Raw genomic sequence first — 9,086 nt, forward strand, 5'->3', positions numbered from 1 at the left:
GTCACAGATGTTGACTGATAGATGGAATTACTGAGTTTCCTCAGCAGTGAAGGATATAGAGCAGGGGTGTCCAAACTAGAGCCCGGGGGCCAAATGCGGCCCATTTTGAATCGGCCCTCAGCAAATTAAAAAAGTATAATGGAATATGGGCCACGAATGAAACTTGTGCTTGTCTTATATTGTACTTCTTAAATATAAATGTAAAAATATATTACACAGACTATGGAGCTATTTCAGGGTCACAAGTTTTGAGCATTCAAAAACATACAATTTATTTGAAAAATACAATTATGTATTCAGATAAAAATAAGTATTTGAAATTATTTTTCAGGTTGAATATTATTTTTGATTCAGTTAAGCAATTTTTTTTGAGTAAAATATTTATTTTCAGATTTCACTTTTATACATATTTTGATATTTGAATCCTTATTTTTTTCAGTTGCAGATTTTTCGTTTTCAGATTCAAAACAATAATTTTTTCAATTTCAAATCTTGTTTTTTCCGGTTTCACATTGCTTTTCACCTTCAGATCGTTTTTCACTTTCAGATTTTGGGCCCTGATGTTGCTTGGGCGGGCGGGGCTTACCAAAGAGTAGTTTGGCATCCTGAGCAATCCTGAGTGGCAGGCCTCCCTCTATCATGTTGCCTTCATGGATGTTAGTTAGCGCGAGAAATATAACTCAATACTTTCTTTACACAATACTCCCGTGATTGGTGGTAAACTGATACCAGCGTCAAAGTTCCGTTAAGCGAGCATTTGAGCATCGTAGTTGGCAACAATCAAGGTATAAGAGCAATAAACTGTGCTAGAATGTGAAATTACGTATCCGCAATCAAGCATTGTCCATCCCCACTTCACGGCATCTATTGCACGTGTGTCCGTCCTGGGAGAGGGATCCCTCCTCTGTTGCTCTCCCTGAGGTTTCTCCGATTTTTCCCTTTAAACTTTGGGTTTTCTCTGGAAATTTTTCCTTGTACGATGTGAGGGTCTAAGAACAGAGGGTGTCGTATTGTCATACTGATATTCTGTACAAACTGTGAAGTCCACTGAGACAAATGTAACATTTGTGATATTGGGCTATATAAATAAACATTGATTGATTGATTGACTTCCAAGTAGCTCCATGAACGCAGCATAGTAGCCTATAGAGTGCCGAAGTCCCTCCCCTTCCGGTGGACCTCCATGGGACCTTATATCGGAAAAATAATGTATTGAAGTCAATGGGGAGAGAAAGATTATCTTTCGATCCCGTTTGAATTGTGCCACGAATTACACGTATGATGTTTGTCAATTTACAAGATAATTTTGCAAGTCAAAAAAATTTAAATGTGTCGTAAAACTGTGAAGTTACACATTTCTTTGTGTGAAGCGCTCAATGAACTACAATTCTGGTCTTGCACACGTCACCAACACCAAGATGGCCGTCACGTTGGTACATTTAACCTCTTTCTTTCAGAATGGGGCGAAAAGTATTAAAAGAAGTGAAAATCACTACAAGTCTGGGCATGTTGAGAGCTGTACATACGAAAAAGGGGAGTTAGTCGGTTCCGTAAGAGCCAGTATGCGGGACCGGCTTTACAAGGTTTCGGTGAGTAACACGAGTGTAATGTGTAACGTTAATGTCAGCTAGCTAACATTAGCTAACAAGGTACACTCTCGTGTTTTGTTTTAGTTGCTCTTCGAGAACGAGCAAGAGGTACTATTACTGGTATGATAACAACCTGGTACAAAGCACACAGGCATCTTGTTAAAGTAAGTAAGTACAGTAAGTCAATGTATTTTTAGCTATCTGGAGGGAATACATCAGTTATGACAGCACTTACGCGACTCTGGGATTTGTAGTCTTTCTAGTTGCGTATTTTTCATAGTCTTATATTTCAACAGTTTTAAGACAAACTTTGAATTTTTTTACATGGAAATTCTTTTTTAAGATTGACAAACAACATATGTGTAATTCATGGCACAATTCAAATGGGATCAAAAGATACATTTTCTCTCTCCATTGACTTCAATGTATTATTTTTTCGGAATAAGGTCCCATGATGCGGAAGTAAGTGGGCGTGACTTCGCCACTCTATTGGCTTGGTTTTTGCGATCAGAATCAAAATACCTTTATTAGTCCCACAGGGGATACATTTACATTGTTACAGCAGAGAAGAGCCAAAGACAGCTTAATGTTACCTAAAGCATGCATAAAAAAAGTATTAAAGATTAAAAAAATTAATTATATATATTTTTTAAGTTACACATTTTACATAATACACACCCTGTACAGTTCTGCGGATTTAGCAGCCAGGTATATATTGCACAGTTTTTAACGGCATATATACAGTATATTGCACATATTGCAAATATTGCACATAGTTGTTATTTATCAACAAGAGTTGTTATAGTCTTTGTTGTTTTGTGCGGGGTCTACTAGGGCTGTGCCGGTTCTATAGTCTGATCGCTGCAGGAAGGAAGGGCCTGCGGTATCTCTCCGTGAGACAGCGGGGGATGGCGTCAGGTCCCCCAGAACAACCTGCTGGCTCGTTGCGGATACGTAATTTCACATTCTAGCACAGTTTATTGCGCTTCTACCTTGATTGTTGCCAACTACGATGCTCAACAGCTCGCTTAACGGAACTTTGACGCTGGTATCAGTTTTATTTCCCACCAATCACGGGAGTATTGTGAATAGAAAGTATTGAGTTATAATTCTCGCGCTACCCAACATCCATGAAGGCAACATGACAGAGGGAGGCCTGTCACTCAGGATGCCAAATTACTCTTTGCTAAGCCCCGCCCCCCCCCCCCAAGCAACATCAGGGCCAAAAGTCTGAAAGCGAAAAAAAAAAGATCTGAAAACGAAAAAAAAGATCTGAAAGTGAAAAACGATCTGAAGGTGAAAAGCAATGTGAAACCTGAAAAAACAAGATTTGAAACTGAACAAATAATTATTTTGAATCTGAAAACGAAAAATCTGAAAAAAATAAGGATTCAAATATCAAAATATGTATAAAAGTTAAATCTGAAAATAAATATTTTATTCAAAAAAATTGCTGAACTGAATCAAAATAATATTCAACCTGAAAAATGATTTCAAATACTTATTTTTATTTTGAATACATCATTGTATTTTTCAAAGTTCAGGATAAAACCTTGAACTTTCAAATAAATTGTATTTTTTTGAATGATCAAAACTTATGACCCTTAAATAGCTCCATAACAGACACCCTAACCCTAACCCTAACACATGCATGTGTTAATGAGACCACTTTCCAAATAAATTCAGTCAATTAAAGTTGGAAACATTTTCTAACATATCTTAGTTGATAAGAAAAAAGCCCAATGACTTATTACATAACAAGCTTGAAATACACCCTTCCTATTTCTCCTCATTATTATCAATCTGAGGCTTCTGCTTTAAGGGATGAGCTGCCAACATCTTACCCACATTTGATTGATTTAGCTAACTTATAACTGAACTTACTGTATGAGGCAATATACCTCTAGGGCAGGGGTTCCCAAACTTTTCAGCCCGCGACCCCCAAAATAACAGTGCCAGAGACTGGCGACCCCCTGTCGACGGGGGGGGGGTGGCTAGTGAATTAATTTCAGTTTTCCGCACTCTCGCGGGAGTGTCATTATTGTCTCGCTACTATCACTACTACTATTACTATTACTACTACTATTACTATCACTACTGTCATTATTAGGCTGTAATTTGTTATATACTGTTGAAATGGGTAAGCAGGCCTATTGTTTTTGGATATTTGTGGAGTTAGGTGGTCCATGAGTGTTTTTTATTGGTCCTTGGTATGAAAAAGTTTGAGAAACACTGCGCAAGTGGATTGTCAAACGGGGAGCCTCGTTGCGGGGAAATTATACAAATGGCTATTCCGCCCCTGAAAATGTCTATGCAAACGTTATTATTAATAATTTAAAAAATATATATATATTAAAAAAAAAAAAAATCAATTTTTTTTAATAATTTTTTTTTTTTTTTTTATTTCATTTTTATTTTGTAATCATTTCGCGACCCCCACTCGGGGTCTCGCGACCCCCACTTTGGGAACCCCTGCTCTAGGGAATGGCCCAGCCCTTCGTATATTTTTCTGTATGTGGCCCTCGGTTAAAAAGGTTTGGACACCCCTGATGAAGATAAACTAGTTTATGACTACATATGAAACTAAAGTTGCCTAAGGTAACAGATGATGACGTGTAACTCTGTCAGCCATGTTTTCTCTGATCATGGATCATTCCAGCATGTTGCTTTTGCTGCATGAATTCATTCTCTCTCTTTAATATTTGGGTGTTTTCATATTTTCTTCAGTACATTCTTCACCAATATATCAGTCTATAAAGGCCTTTCTGTGTAAAGGTTTCTGTGACATCCGATCAAATGTGGGTGTAGCACTTCCTCATTTCAGGTTCTACTGTTGGTCAGCAGTGTTGGGCAAGTTACTTCCAAAATGTAATACATTACTTATTACTCTCTTTTTTAAGAAGTTACATTACAATATTACTGTCTCTGAAATGTAATGAGTTACACTACTTTTATATTACTTTTGAGTTACTTTCACCAAAATAATGGCTAGGTATTTTAAATGCTAAAATGTAGTTTAGTGCAGCAACTGTGTAGGCCCTTAAGGCTACTAAAAACTTTTATTACAAGGCTTAGTTGAATACTCGATTCTGATTGGTCAATTCCGTTGCTAAGGAGGATCAAGAAAGAGAAAGTAAAAGTGGGTAACGCAGCGTCCACACGGCGGTGTGCGTTGAAGCTTCCGGTGAGCTTGCCTGAAACTCGACCAACAACCAATCACATGAATCTCCCGTCCCGGACACACAAGCAGCGGTTTGATTGGCTAGAGCTTGTACTGGCATATGATTTGATTGGCTGACGCGTCCGCCGAAGCTTCAAAAGTTGAACATTGCTCAACTTTTGAAGCGAGCAACGCGAGCAAAGCGAAGCAAAGCGAAGCAAAGCGAAGCAACGCTCCCACAATGCAGTTCGGCAAATTCACCCCATTCAAAGTGAATGGGCAGAAGCGTTGAAGCTTCAATGCACGCCGCCGTGTGGACGGGCCGTAAAAGACGGAGCGCTGGACGTCAGATAAATGAACAGAAGAAGACAGACAAGAAGTAAACACTAACAGGAACACGGTATGGGCAGTGTTTAAGGACTTGTTAGTGGATCAGAAACCGTGAACTGAGTTGGACAGTGCTGCCGTAAAGTTATTGTTGTCGCAGTTCCAGCCGTTGCTGCGCCGTGGAACCTGAGGAGCTTTAATGTCGGTTGCAACATAACAACACCCTAAATAAACGCCAAATTAAAATAAAGATGGGGGCTCTTTTCTTTATCTCTGTCCTGCCCCCCAAATCCAAAGTTTTCTATCCCATATTTTAATAATAAACAAACCGTTTCCATCACCATGTAAAAAGTTGTTTTATCCTAACAGTTCCCGCCAATTCCACTCCCTTCCCAATGACACATCACTGAATGATGTTATCATACAGCTCAGCAGGGATGACATCAGCTGTGTGCAACCAACTTCCCCCACCGTTCAACTGCGTGTTGTTCATGAACATACAAGAAATGCAGCCTTTGTTATATAATTCACAGAGATATAATCAGACAGGCGATGTTTACATGTAGACTGTAGTTCTATATCAAAATTCTTTATATAACATATAACCGTGTAACAAATATCATTGTCGGGTCCCCAGTTATGGTCACTTAAGCTTCACAGGAGGGTTCTGATGCATTCTTGACTTGAAGTAGAACTTAAATAAAAAGAGCCTTTAGATTTATTCATTTCTGTAAAGTAAATTAGATAAATTGTTATTTTTTGGAATATTTAAGATATGACCTTTTGTCACACAGGTTAAAGACAAGATGCCAAACAGCCAAGCCCCAAGGAAGTGAGCCGGAACTTGTAGCAAATTGTTTTAGTGGCCAAATGGTAGGATTACAACTTCCTGTCAGTCCTTTACATCATATGGCCCAAAAATAGTTTTTCCCATTGACTTACATTGGGAAAGAGACATCTGTAAATCAGCGGATTATTTATTATAATTATGGTCTACGGCCCAGATACGGCTACTTTGGCTCTTGGGAGGCCAGTCTGGCTTCATGTGCCACTGAGCAACTTTCACAAGAAGGAATGCGCCTCCAACGCTGGATCCAGTACTCTTTAGACATCCATGCAAAGAGCATTGTCCGCCAGGGCGATATGGAGTAATAACTGATGAAAAATATCGATATTTATATTTTAAGATCCGATTCAATCCATGTTCAACCATCAGACGTACCCAAAGTGAAGTTTAGCCTCTGCATTTAACCCATTAGGAGCAGTGGGCAGATATTGCATCCAGACCACTTGGGGAGTAGTGTGGGAGTCCAGTGCCTTGCTCAAGGGCATCTTAGCTGTGCCAAGGAGGTAAACTCATACCTCTCTATGTACCTGTCTACACTCCATACTTGGTCAGATCCAGGACTTGAACCAGCGACCCTTTGGTTCCCAAGCCAAGTCCCTACTGACTGAGATACTACTGCCCAATGCATGCGACAATATTCAAGGGTTAACTACTGGTTCTTTCATCAAAAATGTACATACAAATAATACAATTAGAACATGAAATCACTTTATTGTATTGCAACCTCCAAAACCAGGGAACACTTGCTACGCCATGTTAAGATTTAAACATGACAATATGTAGTATCTATCAAAAATATTGATTTAAAGTCCAGCAATAGAAAGCACTCAGCTAAAACAACCAGAGCCATTTCATAAGGATATATAAGCACGAGTTTGGACAACATACAGCTGCTTTACAGATTCTGCTAAAACAGTAGCCTACAACTTCTTCTAAAAAAGTATATCTGCCAATCTGCAATTTATGGAAACTACTCCACTGTGTGGAGCCGATAGCGATATGTCAGGAGCAAGGATGTATACAGTAGTTTTAGGATTTAGGGAAAACATTTACCCAAACATTAATGTCAACTGAATGCTACAGAAGTGTTGTAAATAATAAATACCCAATTTAAGCCATGCCCACTGGGTCATTTGTAATATCTATAAAAGGTAAGGGTTTTTCAAGAAAACAAGAAATTGTTTTACTTTTCTGTGTGGTATTCTTAACGTTGCATACACTCGTATCATAGAGCAGGCTGTGTGAAATATGCCTTAGTTTTAGTGATGTAATGTCAATGTTTGAATGTGCGTATCTGCTCAGACCCTCTCATTCCCCTGCAGCATTTCTTACCCAACTTGTTGTGGCACGTAGGAAAATAACACGCACAGTAAAATAAAGCAAACTTTCTCCTGCCATAGCGACACATGCAGCTCGGGGACAGCTGCTATGTTCCGGTATTTTACACACAGAAAAAACAAAACATATTCTTCGCTCACTGATTAATAAATGTAGCAGCAGGCCTCTGGAACGGGACGTACGCACCCAGTGATGCTCGGCTGCGGCTCCATGAACGCTCCTCTCCCGCCACTTGTGTCTCCTCTCTGCCGCTGGAGCTCCTCACCGACTGGGCTCGCGCTGCTCCGAGTCTGCACCCGGCACTGAGGCTGGAGCTCTGACGGTTGGGGAATGCGGAAGCAAACTGCAGCATTCACAAATTAATGTCGGCCCAATCCCAAACCACGCCCTACACACTCCCCCTCCGTGACGGAGTGAACTCTGTGGAGTGACACCCGCAGCTCAACGAGGCTCCCTCCTTCACTCAGGCCCAATCCCAAATCACCCCCTCGACCCTACCCCTCCGTGACGGAGTGAACTCCGTCTGTAGCCACACTCGCAGCTCAACGAGGCTCCCTCCTGTCAGATGGAGGGAGTAAATACAACAGCAAGCTTTGGGACAAACTCCCCTCTCTCCGGCAGAAACAGGAAATGTCGTAATTGTATGTAACAACGGTTTGAAATCAGCATCTCTTAGACAAAAAATGTAAATTAATAACTCAAATAAAACTCCAAAAATCTTTCATTGTGTTACTTTTTTGTAAAGCTCTTTTAGTTTTAAACCTGATGTTTATAAGCTTCTTAGTTTTTGCAGTCTGTAAATATACACAACTTTATAATAAAATGCACACATTTACCTTTTTCTAGACTAAACACAGGTATGATCCTAAGTTAAAAGCGTATGAGGTTATCATGAGGTTGTTAACATCGCAGTTTATCAGTGGATGTTTGCTGGAACTACTTGTTAACAGCTTGTTTCCTGACGGAAACACACAGCGTTGAGACCGGTCAGGTAGAGACCGATCTCCAGTCAACACCGATGCAGACTCGCAGTTTGAGGGCTTGATAGCCCCCTCCACACCGCTCCACACTCGTTGGTTTGGAACAGCACTTAATATGGCGGACCCTCTGCGCGAACGCGCAAACGGAGGGGTAGGGTGTAGGGGTAGGGTGACGGGCGTGGTTTGGGATTGGGCCGTCATGTCCGATTCCCCTCCGTTCACCGTAAATACTCCACTTTTCCTTTTTTATAATTTCATTACTAACGGAAGAGAATTTGTTCTTGAGAAGTGAAAAGTAAAAAATAATAATCAGAAAATAATAAATAACCTTTTTTCAGAATTCTGACTTTCATCTCTGAATTATTTTCCACATACTGTATTTACATGTTGTAGCCTACATACACTCACTCTCAGATTGTATTTTAAAAGCTAGTGTGTCAATGTTTTTATAGTACACCATGTTTATGTCCCTTTAGTAGATTTGTATACCAATATATAAAATTGAGTATTCTAATGTATTCTACAGTATGTTATAGTGTGTGGATACTCTTCAGAATAAATGTATATTAGAAGAATATGTATATATTGTTTGTATTTGTTATGTTTATTTTCATTTAATTTGTATTTCTTCTATTTTTACGAACGTTTTGTAATTCTTGTACATTGATTGTCAAAATGTTGCTGTGACAAAACAATTTATGTTAGAATATTGATTACAACATTTATGTTTTGCTTTAGATGCTCCACAGCACAGCTTTTATACAAGCAACATGGCTGCAAATAAACACTTTATTATAAAACACTACAACAGGGCGGGTGGGGTCTTTGGGAGTTTAAGGTCATCT

The 9,086-nt window shown here is 39.4% G+C and overlaps 1 protein-coding gene across 3 annotated transcripts in view; it reads right to left on the reverse strand.

Moving 5' to 3' along the window:
* Window positions 1-7,681, reverse strand: part of LOC307021326 (death-associated protein kinase 2) — a 29,304-nt gene extending 21,623 nt beyond the window's left edge. Inside the window, exon 1 of one of the 3 annotated variants that reach the window (XM_079653343.1) lies at window positions 7,444-7,681. The gene's annotated coding sequence lies outside the window, so the exon portion shown is untranslated. Of the gene's footprint in view, window positions 1-7,401 lie in introns of all 3 variants that reach the window. The other 2 variants (XM_079653342.1, XM_079653344.1) reach the window with 2 other exon arrangements.
* Window positions 7,682-9,086: the final 1,405 nt, after the last annotated feature.

This window comes from Notothenia rossii (assembly GCF_949606895.1).
Source record: "Notothenia rossii genome assembly, chromosome: 10".
NCBI classification, from domain to species: domain Eukaryota; kingdom Metazoa; phylum Chordata; class Actinopteri; order Perciformes; family Nototheniidae; genus Notothenia; species Notothenia rossii.